This window comes from Mus caroli, chromosome 1 (assembly GCF_900094665.2).
Source record: "Mus caroli chromosome 1, CAROLI_EIJ_v1.1, whole genome shotgun sequence".
In the NCBI taxonomy this organism is placed as follows: Eukaryota; Metazoa; Chordata; class Mammalia; order Rodentia; family Muridae; genus Mus; species Mus caroli.
The window spans coordinates 48,769,161-48,796,737 of record NC_034570.1 but is presented as its reverse complement, the minus strand read 5'-3'; the positions used below and the strand labels follow the sequence as shown (position 1 = coordinate 48,796,737).

Here is a 27,577-nt window from a genome sequence, read left to right as displayed (position 1 = left end):
ATCACTGACCATATTAATACACTTTATAGTATGGCTCTGAGCTCTGTAATGATTCTGTTAAAATAGAGCAATATTTCTTGTTTTTCTACAAGGAGATAGGGCCAGAACGCTCTGCCTTTATTCTCTCTGGCTACTTCCTGTCTGGATTTTGTTTATTGCTCTCTGCCCAGACTGCTCTGTCAGAGGGAACTATTACATGACCAAGAAGGTTTGTTTGTATAAAAGTGCTTGAATATTTTGTTTTAGATGACAGGGTGATCTGTCCCTGATACTCGGATTCTCATTGTAAAGCCTAGCACGTATCATATTTGATAGAATTTAAGTTGAGAGTTCTAGTTATGTGTGTGCATTTTACATATCTGTTTTCCCAGTTTTTTCATATCCCATCACACATGGAAAATATGATGTTGATATTTGAGTCTTTTTGGGTTCTAGTCTTCTCTTAGGGGAAGACTTGGTCTTGTAGTTTTTTTGTGGGTATCTCAGAATAATCCAGCAGGCTACCCTGTCTCCTGTTGGCTTCATAGTATATATTGTGGCTCAAAACATCTTTGTTTTGTTCTGGTTAGCCACAAAATGTCTTATATTCTCTGGGGTCCCCGTTGCAATTCCACATTAAATAGGAGATCAGTAGTAAATAGCTACAACAAAAGATATAGAGAGCCCACAGTCATCAAAGCTTCATCAATGGCACTGAGGGGGCAGGTGAAAGTTTTCTTTAGAAGAGATTGTTTCTCTTCTGGTATTTTTATTTTGAGTTGGCAAGAAAGTGTTTGGTAAATTTCCCTTTGCAGGATTGTTTGGTTCAGGTCTCTGTCATCTGTCATAATTGTCTGAGGGGGAGCCCATTGAAATGCAGGATTTTGCTCAGACCACATAGAGTGACCTGTTTTCTTTATTAGGAGACACTCGTTTTAATAAGTTACTCTCTGCTTATGGATCAAGGGTGGTTGGTTATCTGCATTGGAGACACTTCAGGAGTTTTAGAGAGAGCCCAAGGAAGGCAGCCTCACTTGGTGGGTGGGGAGTCTCAGTGTCAGGGACCTGGTCCATTGGGCCCACAGTGATCTGCAGAGCATCTTGCCTGTTGAATTAAAGACCATGAATTGCAAGACAGTTTAAAACAAACAAACAAACAGATTTGAAAAAGATTTGGAGGTAATGTGTAAACTTTCTCAAGTCCTCTCAGTGGGGTTAGATCAGCTTATACACAGATGGGAATTAGTTGATATGCAGTGGTCAGACAACCTTGGTAAAGCCAGGCAAGTGGAACTGAGACCCTCGCAATTGAAGGACCACTGCTTCAGAACTGGATCTTAGCCTCCCAGATTCCTTCACTGCCTGTGTTTGTTTTGCTTTGTAGATTGGCTTTAAGGAGAGGGCTGCCTCTTCTGGCCTGTTGTGTTCTCTGCTAGCCCTGGAAGGGGGAATGGTAGAGCATGGGGAGGGGTGAGGAAGAGGGGGATGTGGGGGGTGATGAAGAAGAGGATATGGGGAGGAGTGGGAAGGGAGGATGAGAGGGAGAAGTAAGGAAGAGTTGGAGAAGCTCCATCCAAGCTTATAATGGAGCCTGTGATGCTAGAGTCCCAGGTCTATACTTCTTCAACAATGGACATTATTGGCTCTATCAGAGTGTGGGATTCAAGGCTGCTTTGCCCAGTTTAAGAGCCTAGAAGGAAACTTTTGGGACTGTCTTCAGGTTTTGAAAGGAGGTTGAAACCTCAATCATGGAAACTGATTTCTCTGTACTAGTGTGTTGGAAGTTGCTCCTCAGAGATCTGGAGCATCGAGGGGAAATCTTAAAGCAACAGCTACATTCCTAGCCCACTAAGAGGGCTGAGGAAACAAAATGATATGTTTTAAAACACCATTTAAAAGAGCATGGAGCAATCACTAATCATTAAGGACCTTAATGCCAATCAAAGCTACAGAATGAGATATGCCTCATATCCATTACGATGGCTGTCCAACCAATTAACTGAAGAAAAGCCTAGATAAACAGGAAATGATGCTGAGGAGAACTTGGAGAAGTGGGAAACCTTGAGAATTGCTGGGAGGAATTTAAAATGCTGTGGACTGTACAATGGGACAATAGTATGGATCTTCCTTAAAACAATTAAGCAGAATTGTTTCCAGCCAGCAATCCCATTTATAGGTGGTGCACCAACAGATGATCATAACAGATTATTTACAATGTCCCCAAACTGGAAGCAACTCACATTCTAGTGACAGATCAGGGGGTCAATAAAATGTATTTTAACTGTACACACAGGGTATTATTACTTAGCCTTTGAATGAGGGATTAAGCTGTAGGTCAGTGGGGAAGTACTTGTTCTAGCCAGGGTCTTGGGTTCAATATTCTGTGCTGGAAACCAATCAATCAATCAATCAATCAATCCCAACCACCCACAGTCAAGTCAAGAAAGGAAGAGTTGGTGTACATTCCAAAGCTGTGAAAGTAGCTGATGATCATGAACATGAAGCAGTACCTGGATATGCCAGCCCAATTCTAAGACCATTCTACGTACACAGGCTTGGGTTTAAAACACGGTCCTCAACCTGAGCCCATCCTGGGACCTGCATGGTTGTGTGACATGGCCATTGTACTCATGAGTTCACAGCAACTGTGGGTACCTGCATAAGACCTGCATAAGATGGGCCCTGTCAACATTCTATCAGGGATGGAATGGGCACTTTGAAGGCCCCACCCCCTCCTTTAGGAGCAATTAGCAATAAGATTACTGAGTGAGCAGTCATTTTCTTTAGCAGTGTAGCCACCAAAAAATTCCCTATGTTCCTGTCAATATCCCATGGCCGTTGCTCATGGAAGCTATCTTAGACTCAGTGGGTGTGGTGGCTTGAATATGCTTGGCCCAGGGAAAGGCACTATTAGGAGGCATGGCCTTGATGGAGTAGGTGTGGCCTTGTTGTTTTTGTTTGTTTGGTTGGTTTTGGGTTTTTCGAGACAGGGTTTCTCTGTGTAGCCCTGGCTGTCCTGGAACTCACTCTGTAGACCAGGCTGGCCTCGAACTCAGGAATCCGCCTGCCTCTGCCTCTCTAGTGCTGGGATTAAGGCGTGCACCACCACACCCGGCAGGTGTGGCCTTGTTGGAGAAAGTGTGTTGCTGTGGGTGTGGGCTTTAAGACCCTCCTCCTAGCTGCCTGGAAGCCAGTCTTCTAGCTGTCTTTAGATGAAGACATAGAATTTTCAACTCCTCCTGCACCATGCCTGCTTGAATGGTGCCACACTCCTGCCTTAATGATACTGGACTGAACCTCTGAAACTGTAAGCCAGCCCCAATTAAGTGTTGTTATAAGAGTTGCCTAGGTCATGGTGTCTGTTCAGAGCAGCAAAACCCTAACTAAGACAGTGGGTCACAACAAAGCAAACAGAAAAGACATGAAAGTGAAAGGGGGGATTGCTGGAAAGAAGGGTTTAGTGAGCATGTGAAAAGAGTGAGAAGAAGTAACAATGTGGGGTGAAAACAACCAAATTCAGTATTTACATGTATGAAACTGTCAAAGAATAAGACAAAAGCAATGAAGAACCTGGATGAAGCTTGACAAAATGTTTCAGGGAACATTATGTTCAGTGGACATGAACTAACTAGATGACATGTACTGAGGTATCTAGGGTGGTCAGTTCATGGAAGTGGGAGGTATAAGAGTGACGACCAGGGTCTAGGGGAGAGGCATAGGATCTGTTGTTTGGAAAACATTTCAGGTGAACAGGTTCTAGAGGCGGAGAATTGTGGTGACTGCCTAAGAGAGTGCAGGGACTTCATGCCCCTGACTGGCACTTATGGCTAATTATAATTAGCCCATAGAGTTTGTTATGTACATTTTCCTATAACATAAAGGAATTATGTTAAAGTAATGAAGAATTCTAAGGTGTGAAGAAAAATAAGTAGAGCCAAAAGAAGTTGTGATTCTTCCCTCCCCAATTCTTTTAGTTTTGTTATTATTATTATTTTTTTTTACTTTGTACACTTTTAATGTTTTTTAAAGAATATCTCTTAACAACAACTGGCTCTGGACTTGGTGGTGTATATGCCTGTAATCCAAGCACTTGAAGCAGAGGTAGAGCTGTGATATCTGTTCTCAAAATAAAACCCCAAAGCAAAAACCCCTCAAAGACTTTTGTCAAATTATATTGAAGTCAGAAATATCCAGTTCTGCCAGGGAAGTCTTCATTGGTATCTGTGTTTGGCTGGATGATTTCCTGGGTAAAATGACATAAAATGTACTTGGTCTCCTGCCCTGGGGAATTCTGGAAAGTGATAGCTGCCACCATGCAGGTCCTAGGATGGGCTCAGGTTGAGGACCTGTGTTTTAAACCCAAGCCTGTGTACGTAGAATGGTCTTAGAATTGGGCTGTCATGTCCAGGTACTGCTTCATTTTCATGATCATCAGCTACTTTCACAGCTTTGGAATGTACACCAACTCTTCCTTTTCCTGAACCTTGGAGGTATCTGAGGCCTGAAGATAGTTTTTCTTCTTTCTTTGTTGACTTTGTCTTTAAGCTTTGATCCCGTGAGGTGGCTGAAGCCCCTGAGAGGTCAGTTTGTTATTAATTGATGGTACCGTGACATTTAGGACTAGGGTCATGTGGCTAGCTCAAAGTTCACAGGAAGTAATTGGCCCACACTCTCAGCAGCTTGGCTTGTTTATAGGCTACAGCCTTGGGTCACTTCTTCTCCTGTGTCATTTCTAAAACAGCAAGGCCTTTGCTTTAAAGCTGTTTCAGCTGGGGTTAGAGTATTGGCTGTACATGATGCCTTAAACAGTGGCTCCTGAAGATGTTTGAGCACAGCATTCTGTTTCCTGTTCATCCTGTCTTGTTTGGTTTCTTTCTGGTACAGTATGCCCTGGAGGCAGTGCTACAGGGTGCCCTGAAGGAAGTGTTACAGTGTGCCCTGGAGGCAGTGCTACAGTACAGTGTACTTTGGAGGCAGTGTTACAGTGTGCCTTGGAGGCTTTGCTACAGTGTGCCCTGGAGACAGTGCTACAGTATGCCCTGGAGGCAGTGCTACAGTGTGCCCTGGAGGCTTTGCTACAGTGTGCCCTGGAGGCAGTGTTACAGTGTGCCCTGGAGGCTTTGCTACAGTATAGTGTGTCTTGGTTTTGTTGTTTTCAGGTAGGGAGGGTATGCTTGGATATCTGATATTTGACTGGGGTGAGCTCATATGTGTCTCCTGTGAAGCTGTTAGTGAACAGGAATCACATATTAGAACCTTTAGATTGAAAGGCCTTTAAAGGTACAGATTGGATAACTGGAGTCTTCTAGGGAGACACCTGACAGCTAGGATTTTAGTCCTCCCTGTCTTGGGGTTCAGAATTCTAGATGTAGAGCAGCCTGATCTTCTATGTGCTATCTTCCATGTGCTATTTTGCTGCTGTTTCTCACTTTCCCTGTTGAATTCAGTTTTTCTGCTCATCTAGAGAATTCCAAGAAAGTGCTGTCTATTGCATAGAGTTCTACTTGAAAATGACATCACATATTAAATATGGTCCCCCAAAGAATGTATCAATTAAAAATATTTTAAGACTCCTTTCTGAATAGTTTTGTAGTTTTCAACCAGGTAGGTCAAGAGTCCTTACTCTTAAGCAGTGTACATAGGCAGAGGGATACACTATTGCTTTATCTTGTGCAAAGTCCTTAAGCAAGAGCAAGGTCTTGCTGTTTGCATTATGTGACGACAGGCAGGGGCATGGTCAACTGAGCCAGCATTCCAGGTCTCCCCTCCTGGTTCACTTGTTTTGGACAATATGTAGTTGTTCATGGGACACTCTGGCTGGGGACCATAGGCCACTTCCTTTCACACCATCAAGAGAGTGGCGGCAGTGAAGTGTCAGTCAGTAGCAGAGTGGCAAAAAGGAACATCACAGCGCTATCCAAGGCAGGCCTGTAGTTTTCCTTTGGACTCATAACTTGTAATTTTCAGATTCTCAGTTCCAAACTGTCAGTTAAAAGGCATTGTTTGGTCTGCTTTCTTCTTGCTAGGTAAGCAGAATTCCTAGTTTACATTTAAGCAAGAGCTTGCGTGGTTGTTAATTGAGTTTGGTATCTTTCTCTACCTCAGAATTGTTGAGGCAAAACATAATTGAGCACAAGATTCGTATCATGTGACTTAGGCCTAGACAGCCATGTTTTGTCTATGATTTTTGTATCTATGTTTCTCAAATGAGGGCCTTGTGACATGCTGAGGCGAGCACCTCAGGCGGCCGATCCTCCTCGGGGATCTCGGTCCCAGAGGATGGTCCGTGGTTTAGACGTCTGCAGGGAGATAGGACACAAATTCCCTTCCATTTCTTGCCTTGGATTTTTGTCTGCACTGTCTTAATTGCTTCCATTTCTGAAGACCACCCTTTTTGGATTTTATAGAAAGTCAGGGCTGTGTTTTTGGACCTCAGTAGTGGAATACCTGCCAAGGAGAGAGAAACTCTTGCTCTGTTCATCTCTCTCTCATATTCACAATATTAGGACCCTGCTTGGCTTCCCTAAAGTGGCTGTTTCCCTGGTTTAGACAGCTCTGGCCCAGGGCCTTTGGGCAGCACACTGGATGACTGGTTCTCAGGGATGGCTTTTGGATGTGTTTCACAGATGGCACCTTGAGCATTTTGAATAACATAGATGACAGATATGCACCTCATTGGATATCTAGTATAAATGTTCTCTAGGAATATCAGTTTTAATTACCTGGGATATTTTTATTAGCATAGACTAATGACACATAATGTGTGATTTCATTATGATACTTACATACATGTGCATAATGAATTTTAATCATATTCCTCCCCATTCTTTACCCTCTCTTGTCGTCCCTCCAACTCTTGATAATCTTCTTCTTCCCAGCTGGTCTTCCTCCTACTGCCATATCTTCTTTGTTTCTTTCTAACAACTCAAGGAGTTTCCATAGGGCTGTTTGAAGGAGCCTGGGTGGGAGTTCATAGGAGCATGGATAGTGCCAGTGGCTGCATCACTGGAGCAAATGTCTCTCCTGGCCCATCCGCTCTCCTCTGTGTATAAGAACTCAGGGAGAGGTGAGGCCTTATGAGTCCCTTCCCCCTCCCCAACTCCCATGACAGGGTGGCAGGCCCAATCTTATAGAGGTCTTGTACAAGTAATTAATCTTCTGTGCGTTCAGAAGTTCAGCAAATATATCATGCCAGGGAGTGAGGCTTCTATAGCACTCCCCCTCCTTTCTGCCCCCACCTTCCTCTCTGGCGTTTCTATTTTTTCCGCCTTTCTTCAATGATGGAATATCAGCTTTAGACATAGTTTTAAAAGAAATGTAGTTTTTGATATTAACCCAAATATACATGTTTCTTTTCTAACCATATTGAGGGACTAGGCTAGAATATCTGCAAACATTCTAAAGATAACCACGAGGGGACACGTGGACCACCATGCTCCGCTGATATTAGGAGTCTTTTGTGGGACAGCCTAAGAAATACCGAAGAGTCTGTCCAGTCACAGGATCCAGCTACAAGTCTGACCTGAGACCCTGCAATAAGATACTGAATACCTCTGCTTGTTTCAGTTCATGGGGCCTGAAGATTTGCTTCCTGTGTAGTGCAGAATTGGGTAAAGAATACTCCCACTGGGGTGGCTGAGCTAAGAAATATTAATGTCAACTCTCAAGGGCCCTGGGTAGATCATAAATGTTATTTCTAGAATGATGAGGAATAATAAGACCTTTCTGTGCTGGAGATGACAGTGTGCCTCTGGACAATTTTCTTCTATCTTGTTGCAGGCAGGCTCACAGAGCGTCTCTACCTGCTCCTAGCCCACCTCATACAGCATGGTTTTCGTTTTCCGAGGGCAGCAGAATGTAAGCTAACCCGAGCGCCTCATCCACATATGGCTAGGGCCCCTGCTGGAATACTTTTTGGGATGAAACATCTACATGGACAGACCTGGAGAGTTAGTACAGAATCAACTTAATAGAACATCTGTATTAGTATCCTTCCCGTTTTCAGTTTTTTTCTTTGTATAATTCAGAATACAGAAGTTGACGTTATTGGAGACATTATTGAACTACCATTTTATTGACATATATGGGATGAGTAGGTAATATATAATAATTGCATAATGCACATATCAGCATTACTGAATACATTGACTATTGTGTTTATTAACAACTTAGACTAAGTTAGGAATACTGTATAACTGACAGGAAGGAATGCTTAAGGCAACTGATAGATACATTGGAAGTACCACCAGATTGTGATTCTCATTTATTTTCCCCTAAAGCATGGGTAGCTTCCACAACACACTACATCTTGAAAAATACAAATTATTAATGGATGTCCCACCTTCGCCCTGGGAGATTTTGGTTATTTTTGACTGGTTTTTTAAAAAAATAAACCAGCCACTGGGCATGGTGGCACTCTGTTCTCAGAGCAGAGGCAGGTGGATCTCTTGAGTTTGAGGCCAACCTAGTCTACATTAGTTCCAGGGCATTCAGGACCAAATAGACCCTGTCCCAGAAAGCAAAACACACAGTATGCCCCCAAACAACAACAAAACACACACCCAGTGAAAAAAGCACAACCAAAAATTTATACTAGAGCAAAGAGTTCTTGATTTCTTACCTTCAGGGAATATCCTGGAGATAAATTACAATTAGGTTGTAGATCCTGAAACCACGTGGTAAAAGTCCCAAGTCCAGCAGGGCGGCTTGGGACTTCATGTGCTACGTAGGAGTTAGATTTGCTTCGGCTCTGCTGCGGGGTAGGTAAAGGGTTAGTTAAGAGTAAATTGTCTTTTGGGAGCTCTTTCTCAAACACTGCAAAAATACTTAGCGGCGTGTAAGAACATAAATATTAGCTTATGGTTCTTAAGGCTTAAAGTGGGAACGGTTGAGGAAAAAATATTTGAAAACTTGGGGAATATTTTTGAAAGTGTGGATTTGTAGGCTGCAACTAAAGATTTTGGTTGGATCTGGGGCAGTAGGATAGGAATCTGTATTTTAAAAACACTCTCAGGGATTCTGGTTTGAGAATAAATATTTAGGTTACAGCAATATAATAAAAATAGACACAGTGGAGGAGTCTAAACAGTGCAGGCGATGGTGTGTGCAGGCTCTGGTGTGTGCAGGCTATGATGTGTGCTTTATTTCTCCTCTTTTTTTTTTTTTAATTTGTATTTTGAGTTTTTTTTTTTTTAAATTTGAGCAACAAACAAACAAAAAAAACAAAATAGGAAGATATCGTTGTTTGCTTCTGATTTTCATACTTACCTAGCAATTTCAGGATAAAAGCACAAGCCTGACCATGGCAATTATCCCAGAATAGTCCCCCAAGTGTAGAGTGACCGTGAAAGCAAAGGCAAGTGTGGAGATGCAAATACACAGCACTGGAAATATCCTTGTTCATAATTCTACACTAAGACTGAAATTCCTGCCTCAGTTGTTGAAATTTAGGAGGTTGGAGGAAACAGCTGGGCTTTGGGCCTATCCCAGTGTATGGGTCTATCTCAGTGCTTGTCAGCACCAACTGTTCATTCAGTTTCAAGCAGTTTGCAGAAATGAAATTATGCCAGCATTGTTTTGAAATCTCTGAATCACAACAGGACTAAGACTCGGGAAGAATTCTGGGCAAAGAATACTCAGACTTTCACTGGAGAAAACCCTCAGCAACATGCACAGAGAAAAATCCCACCACACTGCAAAGAAGTTAAAAGAACAAAATTACGGTCATTGAGTACATGCAAATACGGATAAAAGGAAGCTGGGGTGACGTCAGAAAGCGGGGAGCCTCTTACATTTCTGGCAGCTGAGTTAATTAGCTTCATTCTGTTGGAGAGCAAATTGGCTTTGGATAAAGGAAGTCATCCAAATGCAGCCCCCTTGACCTCGCAATTCCTTTCTTTCGAACTTATTCTAAAGAAAACCTCAACAAGAAAGCTAGAAGAGTGAAGATAATGTTGTATTTTTATTTCTCATGCTAAACATTTTAAAGAATCCAGCTGACCAACACTGGGTAAATAAAATATATAAAATATTTTTCAGCCATTTACAAGGACATTCAAGAATGAGAGGGGGGAGGGAGTGAGGGGAGAGAGTGAGGAGAGAGAGAGAGAGAGAGAGAGAGAGAGAGAGAGAGAGAGAGAGAGAGAGAGAGAGAAGGCTTGAAAGAGAGAGTGAGTGTGTGTGAAGGCTTGGGAGAAAGCACCATCCAAGTGTAAAGCCTATAGTCAGGTATGGAGGGTGTGTAGCTCAGTGTAGGAACAGGTGCTTAGCATACAATAGGTTCAGCCCCTAGTATCAAGCCACCAAACTACCCCGAAGCAAACATCTTTATCATGATTTAGCCGTGTGTATGCACATGTAGGACTGGGGTGCAGCTCATTGCAGGCTCCCTTGCCTAGCATGAATGAGACCCTGGCTTTGTGCCTCCCCGTTCTACAAGAGTGAAAAAAAAATTAGATTCTTAGCAATATTTTGTGGATTTAAAAATATTTCAAATTTGATGTTGGAGACACAGTCAGAGGTTCAGAGCACTTGATGTCGTTGCAGAGGGCCTAGGTTCAGTCCCCAGCACCCACACGTCACTTTACAAATATCTGTAACTCCCAATTCCAGGGAGATCCAATACTGTCCTGTGGCCTATGTGGGCAGCATATACATACATTGTGTACAGACATACATGTGGGCAAAGTGCATATTCACATAAGATAAAAATTAAAAAAAGAGGAAAACCTTTCAAAAATACTTCAACAATAAGTACTAGGAGATATTTTTAAAGGCCCACCATAAAGTCCGCTGTGTCTGTAGTCACACTGCTCAAATTTAACTTTTGCTGGCTCCCGGTCTTTTAATTCTCTTTATATATCTTCCTTGGTACAGACCTCGGGAAAGCTCTATGACCACTCCATGCCTCAGTTTTCTCATCTGAGAAATAGATATGATAATGGTCCCAAGCTAGTGATAGTTAAATGGGATAATACATATTTGATATATAAGAATACACTTTATTATATACTCTGTTCAACAGTACACGCTAGTGTTCATACCACTTGGGAGGGGGCGTGATCTGGATTGCTGTTCCTTCCTTTCTTGCTAACAGAACTCAGACTCCTGCAGACATCTAGTTGTAATGTGTCTAGCCCCAGGGAATGAACAAGGTTTCTTTGCTAATTGTGACCATCCTATTCTCATTTATTTCCAATTGCTTTGAAATGAGCATGAGATTCTGTTCTGGTCCATGAAACTTAATGGAAAGTCAGCTGAGGTCTTCTGGGAAAGATATTTATCCTGTATACCAAGAGAGAAGTAGAGGGAGTTAGGTCGCCCTTGTATCTCTGTACTCAGCTCGTCTACATCGGACCTTTTTGCGTGATGGTGTGTTCTTCTAACAGCCATCTTTGAGTCACAAGGGGATGGTTGTCACCAACCATGACTATAAAGCCGGAAGGTGGGTGAGCCTGGACCTCCGATGGACATCACAGAGCCTGGGTTGTCTGGCCTCTCAAGAGAGAACTGTCCAAGTTGCTTAGGTAAATTTTAGTTGACTATTCTGTTATTGTAGCAACAATACCTTACCCCAGGGATGTTTGATTGACATGGTCTACTGTAGTACTTTAATAATTATTTTATGTGTATGGATGCTTTGCCTGCATGTATGTTTGTGCACCATGTATGTACCCGGTACCTGAAGAAGCCAGAAGAGATCATTGCATTCCCTGGAACTAGAGTTATGGATGGCTGTGGGTTGCCATGCGGGTGCTGGGAACCAAACCCAGGTCCGCCGGAAGAGCAGCCAGTGCCTTAACTGCTGAGACATCTTTCCAGGACCTAATGGAATAGTTTTAATCAATTTAATTAATTAACGCAACACTCTAAAAACTATGCCATCAGAAAAAGTTAGTTCAGAATAGATTCATATTTCTGGAATGTCTTTTTATTTAAATATAAACTTCTCATCATATAATACTTTAAAATTTAGCCTTAATGAGTAACGGGTCGTGTAATTTATACCTAGACATTCTTTGAAACTACATCGTAATAAAACTAAAGTATGGAGGAGCTTGTGTGCTTTAATTATCAGCAGAAAAAATATTCTCAAAATAAATGTTGTAACAGTGTAAGGCATTTTGGTGAGAACGAATGTAAACCTTAGCTCTGTAATTGATGGCCCAGCTGCAGCTGTGGTAAGAGAATGCCTTAAATATTTTGACTATGTGTTTAAAAATAAACCTTAGTGCAGCTGATGAAGAGATTGTGTGTTTCAGTGGCTGAGTTTGCTGAAATTACATATCTAAGGTAAGTAGGAAGTGAAGTTTTTTTCTTTGCTCTGTTGTAGAAAACACTGGATTCCCAGTGGCATGTTTGAATGCTGCTGGCCACTGCTGCTGGCCACTGGCTTCTGCATCATGCCGAGTGGACAGAATTGCAAAGGTCCAGTTCTTCCACAGACAGAATCCTGCCTTATTCAGGAAGCTTAAGTGACTTGATAAAAATTCCCTGTCAACTGCATTTCTAGCAGTATTTTGGTAACCAAAGTGATCTGTATATCATTTCTTGTGTGTGTGTGTTTGTATATCTCCAAATTATCATGTTAACATATTAAAATTGTTACATTATTATATGTTTAGTAGAGTTAACTCTCCACACGGGATAAAAATAGTCTTCCCAAAAAGCAAAACTCGTATTCAACCCCAGTGCCTCCACCAACTCTCACACACAGAGTTGAGTATCTGTGGATATCACATGGCACCCCGTTTTAAGTTTCTTTCTATTCTGTCCAGAGAATCTTCTTCCTCTGCAATAAGGGTATTGTTTAGTTTTTGTCAAGTTGACTCAAAGTAGGGTCACCTAGGATGGGAGAACATCAATTGAGGAATTACCCCCATCAGATTGGCCTGTGGGCATGACTGCGGGGGCTTTTTCTTAATTCATAATTGATATGGGAGGGCCTATTGTACTGTGGGAAGAGCCATGAGCAAGTTACCAGCCCACTCTGTGTATAAGTTTGTGTTTCTGGAAAATGGGATCCTGAGCAGCAGTGGGCACTCAGAATTTAAGCCCCAGTTGGAGGGTTGTCTGACAGGTTGAGCTGAGAAACGCAGCGTCATTCGTGGCAGGATGCAGGCATTCATGTGATTACAGGTGGCTCTCAATCTTTCCTTCCACGTTCTTCAAAGGCTGGATCATATCAGGGCTCACGTGACTGTGTTCTGCTCATCACTAGGCAGTGCAACCTTAGTTGTTGGGCTTTGAGGGAGAAACCAAGATGCTTTTCCCTCCCTGCCTTCTCTCTCTGCTTCTCATCTATACATCTTACTTCAATCGGGTGAAATCTTGTCTGTGAACCCTTTAGCTTTTATCTGCTTTGAAAAACAAACTTTTCATAGATTTTTTTTTTTTTCTGAAAGAAAGCCTCCTGTGTATCCCTCCAGGATTGGCCACCCACAGTCTGCCACACATACATGTGCCTTTGCTGGGAAGAGACTATAACGGATCAACCTGGGTCAGATGATGAATGAGATGGTTAACATGACTGTTCTGGAGGAAGGGTGGGCTCTTTACCACAGTGTCAAGCCGAAACTGGACATTGGCTGGGTTCGCTGTGGTAGAAGGTGACTAGTAAGTTGTTCTTGGGATTTTATAATGTTCCCCAGCTTCTGACTTTCTATTGTTTTGGCAATGGTTTTGATGGATGTATGAATTCCAGTGTCAGACATGCATGGTCTTTTGTTGCAGTTCTTTCCCACCCTGGTGACAATGACTAGAAAAGGTTATTATCGAATTATATCAGGGGCAAGAGGGAGGTTAATAACAGTCACTGCTCCTATATGTATCCCCACAGTCCCTTGGCTGGTGACACCTGCTACCAAGTTAATAAGAAATAGGAAGTATTTTACTGTAAGTGTCAATTGTATTCCGTGAGGTACACATTTTTCCTCTATAATACCAGTGTGAGTTGTTCAAGAGAGTCTTGTTGATGCAATTTGAAAATTACTTTATTTAAAAATTCCTCTTTTAGACACGAGCTGTCACAAGACCTGAAACTTTACCAGCAGCTGCTCCTTCTGTCAATTACAGCCAGGAATGTTAGTTTTCATCTCTTCCTGCTTTGGAAGAATGGCTCAGATCTGTGAGGAATGCTAAGCCACTTTCCTGTGTTTTAGCCTAAGATGGGGGTCTTTTCCTGCTGGTCTTTGTATGTGTCATTGTATGTTTGTATTCCTCGTTGACACACGGTAAGTTATCCCATGCTTGTTCGTAAAGCTGTTTGATCATTAGCCCCTTGATTTGGGGGCTGTACATCTTTCCCATCTCCTTGCTGTGGTTCGAAAATTTGTACATGCCCAAAATTCCAATGTTGAAAGTTCCTTTGCACTGTGGCGGTATGAAGTGCTGCCTCTATGGAGGGGATCAGAGAGCTCTGTCTTCATGAATGGGATTTGGGTCCCAATGGAAAACACTTGAGACAGCCTGGCTCCTTGGTCATGTGTGGATGCATGGAGAATGGGGAGAGGGGCCACTACCAGACACTGTATCTGTTGGCATCTTGCTCTTAAACTTTCCAGGCTCCAGAGCTGTGAGCCATGACTTTTTTTTTTTTTTCTATAAAGTGTTTTTCTTTTTAAAAAAGGAAACAAAAAAGGGATTTTTTTTTAAGTCTTATTTTCAATTTCCAGTTAGATCTGTGTAATGGAAGTCACACAGATTTTTCTCTTAGTAGACTTGTTTTTTGCTATTTAGAAAAGGCAATTTCATCTTCCCTGAAATTGATAACATGACATTTTGTGTTTATAAAATTACCCACTCTGAGGTATTTTGTTACATCACCCCATACAGATAGCAACCATCCTCTTTGTAGGTTTTTGTGACCTTAACTCATGTCTTAATACATTAGTTTTGGTAAAGCCCCACTAACTTAAGCGGACTGAGTTAGTACTAAGTAAATTTAGGGTTCAGGTCCATCCTGGTTAGCTTTTTTTGTCAACTTTTTACAAGTTAGAGTTACATAGAAGGAAGACCCACAGTTGAGAAGATGCCTCCATTGTATTGCTTGTACAGAATCTTGAGAGTATCCTTTTGATTAATCATTGACGTGGGATGACCCAGTCCACTGAGGGTAGTGCTCCCCCCACCCCCCAGCAGAGGGCAAGCCATGGTGAGCAAGCTAGTAAGCAACATTCCTCCACTGCCTCTGTTCATTTCCTGCCTAGTGTTTCTTCCCTAACCTCCCTCTGTGATGGACTGTAAACTATAGGCTGAAATAAACCCTTTCCTTCTCAAATTGCTTTGCTTTTGGTTATGATGTTTTATGAAGTTCAAGTTTGTTTTAAATTAAAATCCAAGTTTCTTTTATTTATAAAAGACTTTGTTGTGTTTATTTATTTTGGTTTTAATATAAAGCTGTGCTCAAATCTGAGACACTGGATTTCCTGTCTCCTCAGTTCTCTAAAAGCCCCTCCCTCAGGCCTCATTATGCACTCTTGGCTGACCTGGAGCTTATTAAGTAGACAAGGGTGGCCTTAAAGTTACAGAAATCTGCCTGCCTCTGCCCCCTAAAGTGTTCCTCACTGGTGTTGTCTGGGATGGTGGCTTAAAATTTATTGATTATCACTGTATGTCCATGTGGAGATCAGAGGACAACTCTTTGAGGTCATTTCTCACTTTCTACCTTTATGTGGTGGTCAATCTTCGTTGTCAATTTGACACACTTGGGGAGAGGGAAGCTCTGATGAGAGATTGCCTCTATCAGTTTGACCTATGGGCATATCCATTTTCTTGATTGCTAACTAATGTAGGAGGGCTCAGCCTATTGTGGGTGGAGCCACCCTATGCAGGTGGGCTGGGGCTGTATAATGAAGGTAGCTGAACCTGAGCCTGGGAGCAAACCAATAAGCAGTATTTCCTCTGTGGTTTCTACTTCAGGTTCCTGCCTTGGCTTCCTGCAAAGATAGATTGCAGTCTCTAAGACAAAATAAGCCCTTTCCCTTCACAAGCTGCTTTTGGTGTTTATCAGAGCAACAGAAACCAAACTTAGGCATAGGGGCTCTGGAGATTGAAGTCATGTTGTTGGACTTTTGTGGCAAGCATCTTTACCAACTAAGCCATCTCACCAGCTCTGGAATGGTGACTTTTTAAGAAGGATTCAGCAGTGTGAAGTAGGATCATATATGTATTCAGTGAACATATGTATACAGAAAACACTACAGTATAGTAATTCTGTTTCTCTTTGGCTATTTGTGGCATCTTATCTCATAGTTGAACTTTCCTAGTGTAGGCTGTTAGGGTGTCACTAGGATACTTGTTCAGGGTGACTGAGGGATGCCCTGCTTTGAGTTGTTCCAGTGTGTCTGTGAGTAGAGCAGGGCAATGCCCTTTTTCCAAGCTGACGTGTTTTCTGTTTATTTGGTGAGCCTTTTGCTGGCTTTAAAAAGGTTATGGTTTGTGTCTGAACTGCCTCCTACTTGTCCATGCTCTGAATGGTTGTCCACCACCCAGTGGTGGTGTTTTGTAGGGGTGTGGAGCCTTTAGGGTCCGGGCCCTAACTGGTAGAAGTAGGTCACTAGCCCTGGGTCTTTGAATGACAGCTCTGTTCCCCTCTTGTGTTCCTGGTCCACTGTACTGTAAGGAGTCTCTGCTACTTGTTCCTATAGCCTTGAATTCTGTCACATCCTTCCTCCATGACGGATGGATGGGGTCCAAATAAGCATTTCCCCATTTAAATTGTTTCTGTCATGGACTGTGGATGTGAAAATAAGGAACACACAAGTAAAGAACTTGTGCCTATTGATGGCTCTTACAGATGTGAGCTACAGTGGAATGTAGTGCTGGATGGACATGTCTGATGCCTGACCTGCAACTGAGGTCGGCTTGCACATCCTGTCCTTTAGAGAGATGTACAGAGGTAACTGTGAGACTTGTCAGTCTCTGGCTAGGTGGCAAGATTCTCATGAACACAAGGCATGTCCTCTGTCCCATTGAGCATTGATGTCCCTCTCAGCTGTACGGAAGGGGGGATACTGTTTGGGGATGGGGACAGCTTAGCGAGTTGGCAGGAGAGGCCTTTCAAATGTGAGCCAGGAGACAAAGTAGTGCATTTAGCTGGATGATTACCTACTAAAAGAACTTGTCATGAAGAAGAGGAGTTCATGCTCATGGATTCTCTAACACTAATCAGCACATTTCCTGGTAACAGGCGTTTGGCATATGAATGAGAGAAATGAATAATAAAATTTAAGTAAAGCTGTTTTGACCTATCCAGTTTTTATATATAAAGTAGTAAAAAAAAAATAAAGGTGAATCAAAAAAGAAAGGTGAGGGGGCTGGAGAGATGGCTCAGAGGTTGAGAGTACTGACTGCTCTTCCGAAGGTCCTGAGTTAAAATCCCAGCAACCACATGGTGGCTCACAACCATCTGTAGTGAGAACTGACGCCCTCTTCTGGTGTGTCTGAACACAGCTACAATGTACTTACATGTAATAAATAAATCTTTTTTTTTTTTTTAAAAGATGAGTCAAAAAAGAAAGGTGAACCAAGACAACACATGTAAAAGGACTTGGTAGAGGCCTTGCCTGGTGTACACAAGGCCCTGGGCTCAATCCCTAGCACAACAGAAGCAAAAGATCTTTTAAATTATTGGGGAAGAGAAACACAATGGGAAAAGCATGCCTGTAGGCATAATGTTATTGTGCACTATGTAAATACTCATATGCCGATTTCTGTGCCATCATATCTGGTTGCAATCCTTATTTTGAGAATCTCCTGTCTCAGTGTTATATAAACATTCTTCCCCAAATATTCCCTGATTGGTCCATAAAGAAGCTGATCAATCAATGATTGAGCAGAGGGAAGCATAGGGCTGGACTTCCTCCCAGCCAGGGGAATGGGAGGGAGAAGGAGGGGGGCGGGGACGATTTGCCATTAGAAGAGGGTCCAGAAAACACCCTGAGAATACACCTGGAGCAGGGAGAGCCGGATCAGTCCTAAAATGCACGGATCTCAGGGATTTTGGCTGGGAGGTAGCCAGGTTGGTTTAGAGGGCTGAAGTAGATTAATTGCTCAGTTGTGCCTTAAAGCTGTTAAATAAATCTAATAGTCCTATCTCAATTATTTGGGAGCTAGCCAGGTTAAGAGAAAAACTGCAAAACTTGTAACTTTGCACTAACACATATGTTTTTAGAATTATTGTAAAAGCCTTTTCCCCCAAGTTCATTTTTTTATTATTTTTTATTACCTTTCTTTTTACAGTCCAGTCATTAACCCCCTCCCAGTCCATCCTCCCACAGTTCCTCATCTCTCTTCAAGAGGATGTCCCCACCCGCTCACCTCACCTCTGCCAGGCCTCCCTACTCCCTGGAGCCTCAAGTCTCTGGAGGGTTAGGTGTGTCTTCTCTCACTGAGGCCAGACCAGGCAGTCCTCTACTGTATGTGTTGGGGGCCTCATATCAGCTAGTGTGTGCTGCCTGGTTGGCGGCTCGGTGTCTGAGAGATCGCAGGGGTCCGGGAGATTGCTCATCTTCCTATGGGTCACCCTCCTCCTCAGCTTTTTCCAGCCTTTTCTTAGTTCAGTCACAGGGGACTCAAGCTTCTGTCCATTGGTTGAGTGTAAGTATTTGTCTCTGTTTCAGTCTGCAGCTTGTTGGGCCTCTTAGAGGACAACCGTGCTAGGCTCCTGTCTGTAAGCACACCATAGCGTTAGTAATAGTGTCAGGCCTTGGTGCCTCCCCATGAGTTGGATTCCAAGTTGGGCTGGTCACTGGACTGCCTTTTCCTTCAGTCTCTTTCCCATTTTTGTCCCTGCAGTCTCTCCTTTTGGGCATTGGGGATTGAACACAGGTTGTCACGGCTCAGGTTTCTTTGTCCACTGAGTCATCTCAATGACCCAGAATCAGGGTCATTGTAGGGCTTGTGTCTGAAAGTGAATCAGCTTAAACTCTGTCGGAAGAGTGTGCAGGATGTCCTAGACTGAGGGAATGGTCTGTAAGTATGCTCTGAGGAGGGAGGGAGCTGGGGCAGTTTCAGGAGGGGAAAGGTAGGTAGTTGGTGGTTGGCTCATGGCAAGCAAAAGCAGTGGGAACGACGGGAGCTTGCTTGCTGCTCAGTCACTTATGTAGGGAATTAAGCGTTGTCTTTGGTTCAGAACTGATTTTAGAGCAGCCAGAGTTACAGCAAGCAGATTGAAAAGCGTCTGAGCTTTTGTGTTGTTGGGAGTGAAGGTCTGGCATGTGTAGTTGGCAGCAGTTTGGTCAATGCGATCTTCTCTGTGGTGCTTTCTCGTCTCACGTGGCTGTTCATTCAGGCACGTGCAAGGGTAGGTGGGCACACATGGGGTTGGTGCTGAGGTGCCAAAACCCCAACCCTTCTGTGCACTGAGAATTCAAATGCTAGGAAGTGTCTGTGAGCACATGTTGTCTGAGTACAACCCTTTCTTACAGAGATGAATTTCACAGTAGCGTGAGTACAGACAATTTTGTTTGGGAACCCAAGCAATGCTGAAATGATACTTTTAAAGTTAATGAATGTCAAAGAAAGTGAGAAGAGCAGAGGCAGGGGAGTGGCTGTTTTTGTAAATGTGTTTTACTTATAGATCAACAGATTCATAGAAAAGATGATTTAATAATCTGTTCCTTTTTTGTTTTGAACAAACATAGTGTTTTGTGCCTTTTCTCTAGGCATAGTAGCTCGCACTGAAGTATTTGAGGGTGAGGCACTGTACAAGAACAAAGCTCTATTCTCAGGGATAAAATAAGACAGTCAGCTATTGTGCAAGACCCACAATCGATAGCAAGTGACTTAAAAAGAGTTGCGTTTGGTGTAGAAACGGGTCTCCACAGCCTCTCCTCAGCTCAGTCACAGAGCTGCTCCCTCTGCCTGCTGGCCTCAAAGAACACTTTGTTTCCTTCAATCTCCTCGACTTGTAGTGTAACACTGGCGTCTTGCTACTCCCTGCTTTGTCTCTAATATTTCTGAATGCAGATGTCTCTGCTGCTGTTAGTTAAGGACAGAGTAGTGGGCCTTCCTCCTTCCTCTCTGCCTCCCTCCAGTGTAAACTCGGGGCTGTTTGTATAGTGATCCTCCCCAGGGGGACTGTGTTTCTGTAAGTCACTAGAACATTTCCCTTCCCCTTTTCTCTCTATTTTTCCCCCTCAGAGACTCCCCGCCCCTAAGTAGTTTGTTGCAGGAAGAGATTAGTAGTTCAGGATTGAGGTCAAGACTGTTTTTGTGATAAATAGAGAAAGAATGTGAAACTCCTTTAGGAGGTCCATAATAAGGATACGAGCCACACTTCTGGTAGCAGGCGGCTAGGAACTACTGACGTGCAGGTACCAAAGCAGGTTTCAGCATTATAGGACTGAATTGAAACAAGAAATCTGTCTGTCTGTCTTCATCCATCCATCCACCTATTATGCATTATCTTGTAATGACTTTTTAGAAATATAGTATTCTTGCCTCTTCTAAAGCTCTTGGAAGGCAGAGGTCGGGCCTTCACAGAGAGCTGAGCACATGTCCGTGCAGATGCTAGGGCAATCTCTACCATTGAACTATATCCTCAGCTCCCAAAGATTGAATTTTAAACTGGTTTTGAGTCCCTTTAAACATAAAATAGCCAAATAAGTACTTGGATTCAGAATACTCAAGTAAAAGTAATTTTGCTCGTGTAGTGGATTCTCTAGTAATATAGCATTCACCCTTCTTTAGTCTTGAGGGAGGAGATGGGAAGAAAGGGGAGGGAGGGAGGAAGAGAGTGCAGGGGAGGAGAGAGAGAACAGAGGGAGGGGGAGAGTGTAAGCAGGGGGAGGAGAGGGAGAGGGAGCAGAGAGAGCAAGCATGACAAGGGTAGGAGAGGGAGAGCAGAGGGAGGGAGGTAGGGAGGTGGGAGGGAGGGAGAGATCATGAACTGAAGCTGAAATCTGTAGTTCCCCACAGGAGAGCCATGGGTAAAGGGCCGAACTAGGTATTTTCTAGTGACTATATTGGTTGGAGGTACTCAGTATCTGGGAAGAAATTATGGCATACATTTCAGACTGCTTCTCAGTAGTTTACATCCTTGAGCTTCAAAGGGCAATGGTGAGGTGTGGCAGGTATCACTGCTGCTCAACACAGGAAGGAGACTGGTGGCATAAGAGTCACAGAGCTAGCAAAGGACAGAGTCAGAGTGGGTGGGGCTGTGTTCTCCTGGTCAAACCTGCCTGGGTTCTACCGTGGACCCTAGCAGGGAAAGGTGAGGAGGAAACATAGGCAGCAGAGGGGCCTCTCAGCCTGGCTGCTGCGTGGGCCAGATGGGCACCCTGCCTTCAGCAGTGGCTTCTTTCTAGGAGGGAGTGGGCTGAGCGGCAGTCTGGGAAGAGCTGACTGCATCTGCAGACAGGCCCAGCACGCGCACAGGTGATGTGTTAGCAGACTTGGAAGCTGTTGTTAATAATTATGGGCGTGGATCCCTGACATGTAGGCTTTTTCAGAGACAGTCTGAGTAGTCTTACCCATTACCCCTCATTCTACCTGGCTTCGCTGAGTAGAAACTGAAGTTATAAACTTTCCAAGGAGGCAAGGGATTGCTGTCTGGACTCTTAGAGGTTTCTCTCCTGTGTAGACTGGTCTTGAATGACAGGTGCCTTTGGAATTGTGCCTGCCTCCCAGTGGGTGCCATGTTTTTGGAGCATGGATAGGAGACATTTATGGAGCGTTCAGGTCATGTGATCTCCCCTGTGCGGCTGTCACAGGCGCAGCTTCCTAGAGCTTGTGCGTGTGAGGTTGTGTTGTCAGCTAACTCGTGCACTGTTGTGCTTGCCTCTAGCCGAGCACTGTTGGTCCTGAGGAACGTGGGGCTGCCATCCATGCTGCTAGGGCCATGGAGGGGTTTGTGGGGTAGGACAGCATTAATTGGTTGAAATCTCAGCCATAGCAGAGTTTCTCCTTAAGAAGCACGGCCTATGACAGTGACTCGGGCCATCTGTCTAGTTTTGAGAAATCTAGACTGGCTTCCTCCCCCCTTCTTGAGTGACAGCACTAACACTCTATTTCATCAGACCCTTTTCCTCCTGGGCCCATTTTGCAGTCTTCCTTTCAGAGGGACGGGCAGATAAGTGAGTTCTGGACAGTATATGTCCCCTCCCAGACCCTGTGTATGTGACTACTCTCTCGTCCCTATTGAATCTCCCAGGTGCTCTTTACCATGTCTCTCTTAGTTTGGAGGATGCAGCCCAGGATCTAGCAGGGAACCTCACCCCAAGGTTCTGGGATACAGTGTAGCCACTAGGAGGACAGACTGGAGACCATGAGCAGACAACAGAGGCAGAGTGTATAAGTTAACTCTAATGATTACATAACTCTTCTGGAGACTGATTGCATGTGGCCAGGGCTTATAGTGTTTCTTTTCTTTTGTCATCCTGGTGTCTGCTTCATGGCCTGATTCTACAGCAGGCAGTGCCTAGGACAGAGCTGTCTCCTCTCCTAATTCCACACAGTTTTCCTCTTCAGAAACTTGTGTGAAGGATTCCTGTTTGACTCTGTCCCCAGCTGGCCTTTGGACGGGTGGGTCTATGGTCACTGTGTTAGGGATTCTGGTGGCAGCGCCGGCCGAATGATTCCTGAACGTTGAGTTCATAGTTGCCTGATTCCCCACACGGTTCGGATGCTGACATCTTAAGACAGGAGTTGGGAGAACAGTCAGCCCTTTATTTAATTCTGGCAAGCCCGTGGCTTATGGTGCTCTGCGGGAAAGGCAGCCGTATCAACCATTTTCAGAACTCTTGGCAGCCAAATCTTTAAGTAAGACCTAAACACAGGCAGCGCATCATCCTGGAGGACTGGTGTTGGCCACATGTAATAATGACATGCCACTTTCCAAGCAGCGTCCTGTCTTGGCGTATGGGACATGCATTATTTTATTTCTATTCTAATCAGCGCTTGTTTCTCAGCTCACTCAGGGGTGTTGTGACTCTTGCCTGATAGATCCTTTTTATAACCGCCTCAGCATTCACTGTATCTTTCTGTGTATCTTTCATGGCCCTGGGATGAACGAGTACAAGGCGGTTTCTTTTTTTTTCTTTTTTTTTTTTTTTTTTGGTTTTTTGAGACAGGGTTTCTCTGTGTAGCCCTGGCTGTCCTGGCACTCACTTTGTAGACCAGCCTGGCCTCGAACTCAGAAATCCACCTGCCTCTGCCTCCCAAGTGCTGGGATTAAAGGTGTGTGCCACCACGCCCGGCTCTGCGGTTTCTTTTTAGAGTTTGTCATAGCAGAGTTGGGCCTCTGCTAAGTGGCCACTATTGCAAGGTGGCTAGGAAGTCGGACTGCAGGGTTGAGGGTATAGAGGGTTCTCCCCGCTTGTGTAGTGTCCTGGAATCATTACCAGTAATGCATGAAACTGGGTTGCTATGCACCTATTCTGGGAGGCAGAGGCAGAAAGGTCGGCAGTTCAAGGGTCATCTTTGACTACATTGTGAAGTTCCAGGTCAGCCTGGGCTAAATGAGACCACACCACACACAAAACCCAGACAACTCAATTAAGTACTTGGAGTCTAGAGCCCTGCTACATTGGTGCTAGATTCATCTGGCGTTTTACCTACTGTGTGACTTTTCACCTACTGTGTGGGTAAGATATCTGACCTCACTAGACCTTTGATCTGGGACAACTACTATACCCACCTAATGGAGGAGTTGTGTGCGCTAGAGGGGTTAATTTATGTATGGACTTTAGGGATTGCCTAGTATAATGTAAGTGCCCCATAAATCTCATTTGTTAGTATTAAGGAAATCTTGCATTATGTTTTCATATGTCTTAATGTTTGGCAACTAAAAGGGGAAACTTGCCATCATTTAATTCATTATATCTTTAAGCATCAGTTATTTTTTTTTTAAAAAAGGTTTTTATTTTGTGTGTTTTGCCTGCATAAATGTATATCATGTGATTGCAATGCCTATGGAGGCCAGAAGAGGGCGTCACGTCACTTAGAACTGTAGTTAAATGGTTGTGAACCACCTTGTGAGTGCTGGGAATAGCATTCTGGTCCTCTGCAGGAGCTGCCAGTGCTCTTAACTGCTGAGCCATCTCTTCAGTGCTCTCTTGTGCTCTTTAAGGATGTAATTAGTGAGGGATATTTTTTTTTTTTTTTTGAGAGAATGTTTAATTTTATGCACAGACAGGAAAATGTATGGACAAAGTGTGAACCTGAAGACCTGGCCTTGTTTCTGAGAGGTTGTGGATTATCTAGGTTCATTTTTTTTTTCTCACTTTCCTATCCTAAGTTCCTACACCCAAGGCTGTATTATTTGTAGAGTTTTTGTTAAGAAACTCAGCTAATGATTTTGTATTTCTGAGAAGAATGTTAGTTGTATTTTATGTTTTTGTGATTTGCATGAAAAGGCATGTTAAGTAAATGTTTGGTGCCTTTTAATTTTAAACTGTATTTATTTCTGTGCGGGTGTAGACCGTGGGTGTGTGCATCCATGGAGCAATGTGGAGGTCAGAGACTCTCTCCTTCCACCTCTATGAGTTCTAAGGATCGAGCTCAGATTGTCGGTCTCGTGTGGCAAATGCCTTTACCCACTGAAACATCTGCCTATGCTCCATGCACTTTTTTTGTGTGTAGTTTTCCCACCTTATGTTTCTTTATTGAAGTGAATGTGTCATAGGGTCACAGCCACTCATAGCCACTCATTGCCACACACTGCCACACACACAGCCATTCACAGCCACACACTGCCACACACTGCCACACACACACACACACACACACACACACACAGCTACACATTGCCACTCACTGCCACACACAGCCACACACAGCCACACACTGCCACACACAGCCACTCACAGCCACTCACAGCCACTCACTGCCACTCACTGCCACACACAGCCACTCACTGCCACACATAGCCACATCCTACACACAGCCAGACCCCACACACAGCCACACACTGCCACACACTGTCCCACACTGCCAGTCACAGAGACTTCTAGAACACAGCTAGCTGCCTGTTTCCTTTTCTTATATCTGAAAACTAAGATAGTCATAGTTAGCCAGATTCCACCAGCTACCCTGACCTGGCAATCAGATCTGGCAGCACATACGACTTATACTAAAGATTCCCGCATTTGCCTTGAGAAACCTGCTGACTATTTAACAAGGCAAGCCTGTGGCTGAGATGGGAGGTAGTTACCCTGAACTCTTGTAGTCTCTCTGATACTTACTCTTCTCACCTAATGACTTAGGTCAGGCTTAAGAAAAAAAAAATCTCTTGGTGAAGAAAGAGAATTTGGAAACAACGTCTTTTACTGTTTCTGTGTCTACCAGAAGGGAGAGCTAATGGCTGAAAGAATGAGGTCCACACACCCAGTGCTTTCTATGTGTCAACAGACAAATCTGGTTCCCAGGGTTCACCCCTGCCCTGTAGGGTAAGGGATGCGATGGTCACCATGGTAACTGCTCCTCAATCATGACCAACAGGTAACATTTGTTAAGCACTTAGCACATGCTGGCACTGAGAGAAATGATTTCCATGATTAATGTATTCAAGCCTTGTCAGCCTACCAGAGTAATGAACACCATGTTTTCCATGGCATGGCGAGAATGCCCAGGTTGTCTGTGTGCAGACAGGACCCCAGGTCTCTCTGGCTACTGTGTGGCTTGCTCCTCACAATCTCACCCTCCTGGTTTCGGTACTGAGTGCTTTGTCTTCTGCTCATCCATTTCTTTTACTCTCTTATTCTTCACGTGCGGATTTAGAAGTATGTTTTTATATCAATTACCTTAATTTGGTCTTTATAACCCACACATGGGGTGTGTATGTTTAGATAGATACTATCGCAGCCTTGTCTACGAGGAAGTGCAGACTTCTCGAGGTTCACCATAAATGGCAGGCGCGGGGCTGGATTGACGTCTTTGGATTCGTGGTCCAGGTTTCTTTTAATCCTGTCATGTTTGATGCTTCTTTCTCATAGGTCAGCCTTCCATTTTCTCTTTGTCTTTAATATGTTATATTTTAGTAAAGTGAACACTTTTCTGATCATGTATAATAATAATCTGGTCGTATTTGAGCACACTGGGTCAGGCAGGACATCTGAGGGATGTGACCTCTCAGAGGTGTCTCTCCTCAGGCTGTGCTTATCAAGAAGTGTCTGCTGCAGCAGCTGTGTAGGCTCACTGTGCAGAAGACCCTGGGCAAGGCCAGCCATGCAGCAGGCCCCTCTGCAGGCCCCTGCACTGCTTCTGTGGCCCTATGCTCAGCTCTCTTCAACACAAGGCCCCAGGCCACTCACTGTCAGCAAATTATCCTCTCCTTGAGAAGTTACCCTGAAGCCATTTCTTTATATGAAGGCTTTTAGTTCACTCTTGCACCAGAAATTCAATTTACCATCAAATGAAGTTTTTTTTTTTTTTTTTTTTGAAGCAGTTGTTATTATTTCTCTGAAAGAGAACTATCAGTGGAACAGTGGTTGGTGGAAGCAATAAAGGGAGCCATTAATATAAATTGAAAACCAGGCCACTGTTTTGGGGTGAGCATGGCAGGGGCAGTGAGCCCTGCCTCACAGGGTGAGTTAGTTATCATGTGCACAGCAAACTCCTGGGCATAAAGGCGGCTGTGAACTGATTGGTGAAGAGATTGTTTCTGATAGCTCTCAGTTCAGCAGGCCCAAGCGCTGAGATTTGTCAGGAGAAATAGAAATGAAAGAGGGGGATGTAACAGAGAAGAAAGAGCCTGATGATGTGGGTCCTAATCCTGCTTGTGTGACTTTAGGAATGTCATGTGACAGCTCTGAGCCTCAGGGGCCCTTACGGCAGAAAGAAGTTGTTGGACCAGGCCAGTGGCCTTCACAGTGCACCAGAATCACCTGGCGAATTTTGACAGATGGTTTAATTGATGATTGGTTGGGATTTCCCTTGGCTTCAGCCTTGTTAAAGCTATCCTGGGACTCAAATGTACAGCCTGCGTTAGATCAACTCTAAAGTCCCATTCAGTTCTAACATAGTTTAAAAACACATATTGCTGGTCGCTCACCAAGGGCCTTGTGCATGGATGGCTCACTGTAGTGAAGGACACTGATTGTGTTTGTCTTGGAAAACATAAAACTGTTATTAGAGATATTGACATTTTTGTCATTGACTTGTAAGGCTGATTCTCCAGGGAAGGCCATGAAGAGCACTTCTGTTCTGAGACATCAAGGATGGAAGGAAGATCTGTAGAGAGTTTACCGCATCCAGAAAGGGCTTGTGTGCAGGTCTGCATTTTCACTCTGGGGGAACTTGTTCATAGGACTAGAAGAACAAACACGAGAATTCTAACCACATTACCCTCCAAGTTCTTTTTAAAGAGAGAACACTGGATTTTGATGAATGTAAGACCATTAGTTCTGTTTCTGGGTTAAAATTCCATTGTCAGTGATTCTTCCTTGGGAACCAGATTCGCCAAAGTAGATTTATTATGAAATGTAGTGAAGGAGAAAAGCCTAAACTTAATGTTCTTTTTACTTAGTTAAAATGATCAACTATACATGAATTAGGCTAGATTATTTTATAGTTTATACTTGAATACCAAAAGAAAAATAAATACACGTGACACAAAACCTGATACTAGAGGTTTCCACAGAAATTCTCTCTGCTCAAA

At 43.7% G+C, this 27,577-nt stretch overlaps 1 protein-coding gene across 4 annotated transcripts in view; it reads left to right on the top strand.

Moving 5' to 3' along the window:
- Positions 1-27,577, top strand: part of Ankrd44 (ankyrin repeat domain 44) — a 286,842-nt gene that overhangs the window by 35,285 nt on the left and 223,980 nt on the right. Inside the window, exon 1 of one of the 4 annotated variants that reach the window (XM_029478052.1) lies at positions 8,116-8,738. The exons of 2 other annotated variants lie outside the window; for them this stretch is intronic. The gene's annotated coding sequence lies outside the window, so the exon portion shown is untranslated. Of the gene's footprint in view, positions 1-8,115; positions 8,739-10,520; positions 11,505-27,577 lie in introns of those variants that run through there. One more of the 4 variants, XM_029478062.1, reaches the window with a different exon arrangement.